The 9,748-nt window shown below is 38.1% G+C and overlaps 1 pseudogene; it reads right to left on the bottom strand.

Moving 5' to 3' along the window:
* Positions 1 to 264: 264 nt before the first annotated feature.
* Positions 265 to 1,142, bottom strand: LOC101656653 (annotated as a pseudogene).
* Between the last annotated feature and the right edge of the window lie 8,606 nt (positions 1,143 to 9,748).

Here is a 9,748-nt window from a genome sequence, read left to right as displayed (position 1 = left end):
TAGTCCATTAGGCAAGACGGTGCAAGAAGTAATTTAAATGAAAAGTGCCCTACCCTTAGTTACATGGCTATCAGACGTGGAAAAAAGCACAGTGACAAATCAACAGAACTTTCTCCATGTAGCTATAAAAATGTGTTATCAAATGGCACATTATTAAACCCTGGAAAGAGGTGCCACAATGGACCTCTCTTTCTTAGCTACAAATGCTAGATTCAACTGTCTCAACGAAGCAGAAAGTAGGCTCTTCTGCTAGGAATGCCAACGCTAATTCAGTTTGTCTTGAAATATACACAGATTGCTTGTAGTGGCTACAGCAATGATATTTTCCTTGGGGTGCCAGACTGTATGAAGTATTTTCTTGTTGATGTCTAGGCTGTCAACACTTATTTCATCTTTCTTTCGCTTGCCACTTGCACAGACGTTGCAGGGCTTCAGAACTGTGAGAGGTTTATTGTTTCCCCGTGATGCTTCAAGGTTATGTCTCACTTTGTGTTTCTGTCGAACATGCTGAAGAAGTTATTGTAAGATCCAGTCATGACAATACTGTCAGATCCATTCCAACAACATTCACATTTGTCAAATATGTAGTCGTTTTCATATAGCGAACAAAGTTTACTTCTGGGGTATTCATGCACCTGGTATGTTTCCACAGGCCTGTTTTACATATTTAAGTCCCAAATTTTGACTGACAAATAGTCGCTAGTCATCATACACCCACCACTATAGCTGAATTTTACATCAGAAATCGGAGATGATTTCGGAAAAAAATGACCTGTTCCTGGGATCTTCAGCTTCTTCAAACACTTTAGAATGCCTATCACAGAGGGCCAGAGGCCCCCATGCCACATAACCGAATGGCTCCTTTGCTACTGCTGTATACAAATGTGTTGCAGCTGTTTGCATGGAACTCAGCTGCTGTCATCACCTCGGTGAGCTCTTCCATATTGGCGGGCTTAATGTCCACAATATTAAAACTCCTGTCTGTAATTTCCAGATGCCAAAGATTAATCCCCAAATCATCTGCAGATAAATGTTTCATAATCACTATTAATAGAAATAGAGTTGATGTGCTCTGTATGAGCATGGGCAAATATTCTTCGTGGACTAGCCTCAGCCATTAGATCCATGTGCCTAAAGACTTGTACTTGTAGTGTAATGACTGTATAGGGTCTCTATACCTTCCATCTTCCTCTTTCAAGTTATACCCTTCTGGTCTTTTGACCCTGAGATAATTTATTGTGCCAGCCTGGCTGATAAACACAAGTGGGATTAACTGAAGGGCAGAGAGATAAATGGCTTGGTGAGCCTTGCCTTTCTTGTCTCTCGCTCTGTGATCATTGGACCAGTGTGTGGCTGCCTTAGTTGTTCTGCACCTCAATGTAAAGGTTACACTACCTGTGGGACACCTAGTCTGTGGACTGTGTTGCTGTAAGTTGAGGTCCCTTTAAGACATCTCTGGAGCTGGGGACTGGTGGTTGGTGACCTGCCTTGTGATTGGCTGCTGTGCTGACATAGCCTAGCTCTCTCTACAAATAGAGGAAGATCTGGCAGCACACTAGACTTGAAGGACTGCTAGTCTCTCACAACTCTCTCTCACAGACTTGAGTTGCACTGAGCCATTTGTAGTGCTTTATAATTTAACTGTTTATTTCTTGTATTATATATTTATCTCTATATGATTTAACAGTTCATTTCTTGTTATATATCTAATTATCTTTATAAATAATCTTATTAAATTATCAGCAATTTGGTCTTATCTCTCTAGAGAACCTTGTCTAACACATTTTGGTACCAGGAATGCTTCTAGAGAAATAAAAGCATACCCTTTCACTAATTTTCCATAATTTTATGGTTTTATCATAGTACATTTAAGATTCTTTTATAACACCATAATTCAAAGGCATACATTTTCACTGGTTTTCTGTGTTAATCTGGTAGACTAGAGAAACTAATTCAGGGAGACACATGTGTATAAGAATGAGCCTTATATACAAAAGCAATTGAATATTGAGAAAACATCCCAGCCCAGTACAGATTAAGTCCATAAGTCTGATATTAGCCCATACATCTGATACCAATCTATAAAGTCCTCTTCAGACTCATGAAACACATGCAATGACAACAAATGCAGGGAGATCTCAGGCCAGTGGTTGGGAAGTATTGTGGATCCAGTGGACTTATAAGCATCTCAGCGCTGGCAGGGGTCTCCACAAGGTTCCTCCAGCTCAGGGCACTAGCGGAGTTCCATGATTCTTGAGAGCTGCAATGTCTCTCAGGGTGTGAGCCAAGAGAGAGAGCGTGCGTTTCCCGCCTCCAAGGAGGAACACCGGAGCTGCAAGAATCCTCAGGAAAAAAAATCCATGGCCACTCAAAGGCCTGATTGGCTATGACCTAATTGACAGTCCCTTCACTCTTAATCCTCAAATTGACACCAGATTATGTAACCCACCACACCGTTCTTGATTGCCTTACAGCTTTCACAGGTGTATGAAGTAATTTAAAATACCATGGCTTTTTCAAGATCAGGCACATCTTAATATTCAAAGTCACATCTTTGCTTATCAGTGCTTTAAAGAATTCTTTTGCAGCAAAGTTTCCTAAAACGATATATTATTTGGTTTCTTGATTCCCATGGGCACTGCTTGTAGATTTAAGTAAAATAAAATTCTTGATGTCTTAGATTTTTTTCCTATGTATATATGACAATTTAAGAGAATATAAGAATTTCACAGTGGTAGTCTATTCCAATTCATAGAGACCCTATAGGACAAAGTAGAACTATACCTTAAGGTTTCTTTATGGAAGCATATTACCTCAACTTTCTCTTTTAGAGTGGATGCTGGATTTCATCTGCTGCCCTTTTGTTTAGTTGCGCCATGTACCAACATGTACCAACCCAAGTGAATGTAAGGCCTAGTAAAATATTAGTTATTGATTTATCACCATCTTTCTTCCTATTGATAACTCTGTGGATACCTATTCTAAGGCAAATCATTTATTCCACTTAGTGAGGAGGACATTAGTTAATTCTTAATTGCTTTTCACCTCATGAGAAACCAAAGAACTTTTTAAAGAAAGGGTTAGGATCTATGCAAATCATAGGTTCTGGACAAAGTATTTCATGTTTATAGACTGAGGGCAATGAGCCACTCAGACCATAGTGACACTAAATTATTGAGAGACACTGATTTCTACTGCTTCACCCTGCAGTTCCTTTTCTTCCTATTGAGGTATTGATTTCTAGATCTGACAATAGCATTAAACTAGACAACAGAAGCAAAGGAAACCCACTGAGCATCTCTATAATTTAGACCTTCCTTTCTGATATGTTGGAGAGACATCTGATTTTTTATCTTTCTCATATTTTTCCTTGCCCTAAAGCTGTCAAGTTCTGGAATATATAATCTATTTACCTAATAGTGTAGTTTTATTGTTATGATTCTAATAAATGTGGTCTGAGGTAGTTAGTTTATTGTGCCAACCTGGCCGATAAGCACATGTGGGGTTAATTGAAGGGCAGAGAGATAAATGGGTTGGTGAGCTGCGCCTTTCTTGTCTCTTTGACCATCGGACCAGTTTGCAGCTGCCTTGCTTGTTCTGTGCCTCAATTTGCAAGCTACATTACCTGTGGGACACCATTGGTTAATGGACTGTGTCACTGTAATTTGAGGATCCTTCAAGACCTGCTTCGCCACACCATTGGAATTTACATCTCTTGAGCTGGGGACTTTCAGACCCTGTCATCTGGCTGACTGTTGGTGACCTGCCTTGCTGTTTGCTGCCTGTGCCCGGATAGCCTGAATTGTTCTACAGAGGACTACTCGGCGGCCCTCAAGACTTGAAAGACTGCCAGTGTCTCAGAACTGTCTCACGGGAGTGAGTTGCACTGAGCCATTTGTACTGATTTATAATTTAATTAATTGTTTATTTCTTATGTTATATATATTGATCTGTAAATATATATATAAAATTATTAGCATTCTGGTTTTGTTTCTCTAGAGAACCCTGTCTAACACATTGTCCTTGGGTCCCTAAAGTTAATTCTGATTTATTTTATTTTCTGGAGTTACTGAAGGTGTGTGAGGCAAGTGTGACATCTACAGTTAATTGAAGAATAGATTTGTTTACATCAAACCAGGAAACTTCATTGGGAGAGCAAATTAATCTGAAGAGTCTAAGTAGAGTCAATTCCTGATTTTTCGTGGGGCTGACTAGTTGGTAAGTTATCCAGCTTCTGCTTTGATCACCTCCTGAAAGTTACTTGTGACTTTGCTGCTTGTTTATTCTGGAAAAATAATTTACAAAGAGAATATACTGAGTACAGTTGTAAGCTATGATTTGCTCATTTCTTCTGATAAAAATATATAACTGAAGGGAAGATATGAAAGTTTGCCTAATATAGAATGTTAATGGAATTAAAAAAATATTTTAACCCATAATTGATGAAGCTATAGAGACAGCAAGTAGAATAAGGGCTCCTGGGATACAGTGAAGGAGGAGGGATAAAGGGGATCTGATATCAAGGAGTTGAAGAAGAGAATGTTCTGAAATAGAGTGTGGTAGCAATTGTACAATACTGCTTGGTGTGACTGAACTATAGAACGATATCAATATTAGCTACCAATAAAAGGGTTTGGAAAAAACCCACTTTTATTGTGACTTGAGTGAAGGCTTATAGAGCAGATAATTCATTTTATATTACCAATTCATGCACATTTTGTTTCAACTAATTTGCCATTGGTTATTGCACTTCTGTCCTGTGTTTTCTGTTTCCATTTCTTCTTCATTCTTAATATTCTAAACAACACATAAAGGTATATGTGTGTGTGTGTGTGTGTGTATGTGTATGCATGGTATGTGTATACATATAACAGAGATTGAGTTATACATAGAAAATGGCTTGTATGATTATAGGAGCAGGTAAATTTAGTACAGATCAAGTCTCTGTACATTGGAGGCTTCTCCTGACTCACCAAGCTGTACTGGCCAATTATACAGGAAGCAGGAAGACCAACCAGGGAAGCAAGAAGACCAGCCAGGGAAGCAGGAAGACGAATTAGGGAGATCTTAACCTGCTTGATGCAAACGCCGATTAATTCAAGTTCAACGGGTCACTTTGTGGCAGCAGAGTCCAATGAATCCGTGGTCCATAGGGCAAATGGGACATCACTGATGCACTCAGGGTTGGCAGGCAATGTAGTGGGCTGTTGGCTTAAGTCCAAAACCAGAGATCGAGGAACCAGATGCAGAAGTCAGATCCAGCAAGAAGCCAAGAAACTCTCTGCAGTGTCTACTTATATACAAAGTAGGCCACACTCGTATCACCAGACTGTGATCCCAATAAGGGAGTTGCAGTCCATCCTAATCTTCTTATAATTGATTGGCTACTTATAATAAATTCCATTATTGAGTTGATTTTATTGTGTTAGGTAACATCATGGGGAATATGAGACCTTAAATGCCAAATAATGGAGAGTCCTAGTTATGGAAAATTGAAGCAAACTTAAGTATCACAACCAGTTTCTGACAGTTATTTCCTAAAGGGGAGGTATGAAGATTAAATGAGATCAAGTTTGTAAGGTGCTGAGTGCAGGCCTGGAATTATAACACCATTTTCATACCCTAGCAGAAAAATAGGTGCTTACTGCAAACAAAAACACGTTTGTCTTCTCTTCTTATTCTCTCTTTTATCTGGGTTTTCAAGTAATATTTTAAAAACAGTTATTGTGCAGTTACATTTTGTCACCCAATAGCCCCTCAAAACCAAAGTATCTAAATTCATTTTGTTCCTGTTGGCCCAGAAATGCTACAAGAACTCTAGAGTAATTTTCTCAAGGAGACTGATACAAAGGGATTCTATGAATAATTGTTTGTTGCAGCTAGAAAGTTTTAACACAACCAAAAAGAAAAGAAAAAGGAACAGATCGAGAAAATATGGTACATTCATATAATGGATTATTGTACAATTGTGAAGATAAATAAAGGAAATCTATATATTTAGAATGAATGTGTCTCAAAAATGTAACACTGAGTGATAATCTCTGTTTACCATATTATATATTTGTTATTAGGTGCTGTCAAGTCTGTTTTGCTTCATATCAACCATGTGTACAAAAGAGTGAAATATTGCCCTGTCCATTACCATCCTCAAAATCATTTTTATGCCTGAGCTTATTATTTTAGCCATTGGATCAATCCATCTTTTTGTCATGCACATTGAAAAGAATGGTCTCCAGCATGTTAATGATATTGTTTGATAATTTTTGCATTCTGTTGAGTCATTTTTCTTGGATTGATCACAAATATGGATCTCTTCCAATCAGTTAGCCAGGTAGCTATATTTCAATTTTCTTGGTGTAAACAAGTGAATGCTCCCGACACTGCATTAGTTAGTTGAAACCCCTCAATTGGTAATTTGATCAATTCTTGGAATCTTATATTTTGCCAATTCATTCTGTGAAACTTGTGCTTCTTACTTCAGTACTATTGTTTTTTTGATTATGTGCCACCTTTTGAAATGGTTGAACACAAAAGCATCCACAGTATGATAAACTGATATATAGGTGGTGGTGCCAAATTATAAAGAGATAGCAAGTTATCTTCTATTAAATATAGCATTTTATAATTATATTATTATGAAAAATGTCATTTAATTAGGATCAAATATATGTTTCACAACCAGACCAATAGACAACATCATGATAAATGGAAAAATATTGATGTTGTCAAGGATTTCAATTGTGTTGGATCTCCAATCAATACAATCACCACTCATGGAAGAAGTAGTTAAGAAATCACATGTTGCATTGCATTGGCCATAACTGCTACAAAATATTTATTTGAATTATTGAAGAAGAAAGATGCTATTCTGGCCACTAAAGTGAACCTGATCCAAGTCACGGAATTTTCCATGACTTCATATGCATTTAAAAGTTGGAAAATTAATTAAAAAGACCAGAGAACAGTCAGTGTACTATATTAATTATGGTGTTAGTGAAGTATATTGAATTATCATGGACTAAATCCAGTAACACATATCCTTATAGAGAGAGAAGGAAGGAAGCACAAAGAAGAAAGTCATGTGAAGATGAATGCACAGATTAGAATTATGTTGTGAGAAGCCAAAAAAATGTTTAAACTTCCAAGACTTGGAACAAACTACCAAGAAAGTATTCTCCCCTAGGGCCTTTGGAGGGTGCATGGTGCATGGCCCTGCCCACGTCTTAATGCTTGATGTATATCCTCCAGAACCGTGTGAGAAAAAAGTCTGTTGTTTTAAGGTGTCCATTTTGCAATAGCCCTACCACCTAATATCAATTTTGATACTAGCATGTGGGGTATCCACCACTGCTTTGTCGATTTGTTGTACTATGGTGGTTTGTAAGTTGCTGTGGTGCTAGAAGCTATATCTCTTGTATTTCAAATGCCAGCAAAGTCACCCAAAGTGAACAGGTTTCAGTGGAGCTTCCAGAGTAAAAACAGACTACAAGAAGGAATTTGTTGTCTACTTCGGTGAAAGCAGCCACTGAAAACCATATACACAGCTTTAAAACATCAGATGCTGAAGGCCTAATGAATGGAAGCAGAGATTGGTCAGAGCCAGTGGTGCAGATGAGCCCCTCAGGTCAGAAGACCCTGGAGGGATGTCTGAGAAGGAGTTGATTTCTCATAGGAGAATGACAATGGTGATGAGAGTGGAGTGACACCTGTGGGAGTGGGGCCTTTGAGATCGTCATTTGCCGATGTGGCACAATTAAAAGTAAGAAGAAACAGCGGCAAAAAAGAAAGCTGATGGTGCCCGGCTATCACAAATTATAGCATCTGGGGTCTTAAAGGCTTGAAGGTAATCAAGCGGCCGTCAAGCTCAGAAACAACAAAGCCCACATGGAAGAAGCACACCAGGTGTCGAAGGGATCAGGTATGAGGCATCAGAACAAAAAATCCTACCATAGCGAATCATGGGGGGAGTGCGGAGTGGAGATCCAAAGCCCATTAGTAGGCCACTGGAGATCCCCTTGCAGAGGGGTCTCAGGGAGGAGACGAGCCAGTCAGGGTGCGATGTAACAACGATGAAATATACAACTTTCCTCTAGTTCCTAAATGTTTCCTCCCCGCTCCCACTATCATGACACGAATTCTACCTTGCAAGTCTGGCTAGACCAGAAGATGTACACTGGTACAGATGGGAACTGGAAATCCAGGGTATCCAGGGTGGATGAGCCCTACAGGACCAGTGGTGTTAGTGGCGATACTGGGAGGGTAGAGGGAGAGTGGGTAGGAAAGAGGGAACCGATTACAAGGAACTATATGTGACCTCCTCCCTGGGGGACAGACAACCGAAAAGTGGGTGAAGGGAGACATCAGAGGGCAAGATATGACAAAATAACAATATATAAACTATCAAGGGCTCATGAGGGAGAAAGGAGCGGGAAGGGAGGGGGGAAATGAGGACCTAATGCCGGGGGCTTAAGTGGAGAGGAAATATTTTGAGAATGATGAGGGCAATGAATGTACAAATGCGCTCTACACAATTAATGTGTGTAGGGACTGTGATAAGAATTGTATGAGCCTCTAATAAAATGATTTTTTTAAAAGTATAATGATATTAAAAATAAAAAAACCTATTAGTAATCAGAACTTGGCATGTATGAAGTGTGAATCTAGGAAATTGGAAGTTGTCAGAAATGAAGTTGAATGCATAAAGATCCTAAGTATTAGTGATCTGAAAAAAATTGGAATTGGTCATTTTAAATTAAAAAAATCATAAACTTTACTATGCTGGGAATGGCACAAAGAAGAGCATTGCCATAGCATTCATTGTCAAAGGACATCTTAGAGTATAATGCAGTCTGTGATAGATTATATCTCTTTGTCTTCAAAGAAATCTAGTCAATACAAACATTTTTCAAGTGTATGCACCAATCGCAAAAGCTAGTGATGAACAAATTGGTGAATTCTACCAATGTCTTCAATCTGAAAGTGATCAAACATGCCATCAACGTGCAATGATAATTATTGATATTTGGAATACAAAAGATGGAGATAAAGAGAAAGGAACAGTAGTTGGGAAATGTGATAATGTTAAGAGAAATGAAGCTGGATATCACATGATCGAATTTTAAGACCAGCAACTCGTTCATAGCAAATACCTTTTTTCACAAAATGCAACTTTACAGGAATAGAGGGAATACCAATAGAAAAAACATGACCTTGTTCAGATAGAATACACAGAGATCAAATTGACTATAACTGTAGGAAGAGACAATGAAGAAGATCAACATCAGTAGTTAAAACCAGGTCATTAAAAGACAAAAATAAAGAAAAGATCAAAGTGGATGTCAGAAGAGACTTTGAAGTTTGCTCTTCATGGTAGAGTAGCTAAAACAAACGGAAGAATTGTGATAAGAAATGTAAGAGCCCCAATAAAAATATTTAAAAATAATAAATGAATAAATAAATTGATAAAATTGGAAGCAATGATGAAGTCAAAGAGATGAAAAGAAAATTTCAAAGGGTAGCTCAAGAAGACAGTAAAATTTTATAATGAAATGTACAGACTTAAAATTAGAAAAGCAAAAAGGAAGAACATGTTCAACATATCTTAATATGAAACAACTAAGGAAAAGATTCAAGCCTCAAGTTGCAATATTGAAAGAGTCTATGGGCAAAATATTGAATGATCCAGGAAACATACAAAGAAGATGGAAAGAATACACAGTCACTGTGCCAAAAAGAACTAGTTCACTAG

Source organism: Echinops telfairi, unplaced genomic scaffold (genome assembly GCF_000313985.2).
Source record: "Echinops telfairi isolate 266 unplaced genomic scaffold, ASM31398v2 ScPeMD7_49;HRSCAF=173, whole genome shotgun sequence".
Taxonomy (NCBI): Eukaryota; Metazoa; Chordata; class Mammalia; order Afrosoricida; family Tenrecidae; genus Echinops; species Echinops telfairi.
The sequence above is the reverse complement of the archived record's forward strand: the minus strand, read 5'-3'. Positions and strand labels throughout refer to the sequence as shown.